Source organism: Aquarana catesbeiana, linkage group LG08, assembly GCF_042186555.1.
Source record: "Aquarana catesbeiana isolate 2022-GZ linkage group LG08, ASM4218655v1, whole genome shotgun sequence".
NCBI classification, from domain to species: Eukaryota; Metazoa; Chordata; class Amphibia; order Anura; family Ranidae; genus Aquarana; species Aquarana catesbeiana.
In genome coordinates, this window is record NC_133331.1 from 293,681,321 (window position 1) to 293,681,531 (window position 211).

The window sequence follows — 211 nt, forward strand, 5'->3', positions numbered from 1 at the left end:
ACATGGAGGGGGAGGTAATGTATGACTACATGGAGGGGGGGAGGTAATGTATGACTACTGGAGGGGGAGGTAATGTATGACTACATGGAGGGAGGAGGTAATGTATGACTACATGGAGGGGGGAGAGGTAATGTATGACTACATGGAGGGGGGAGGTAATGTAGGACTACATGGAGGGGGGAGGTAATGTAATGACTACATGGAGGGGAGG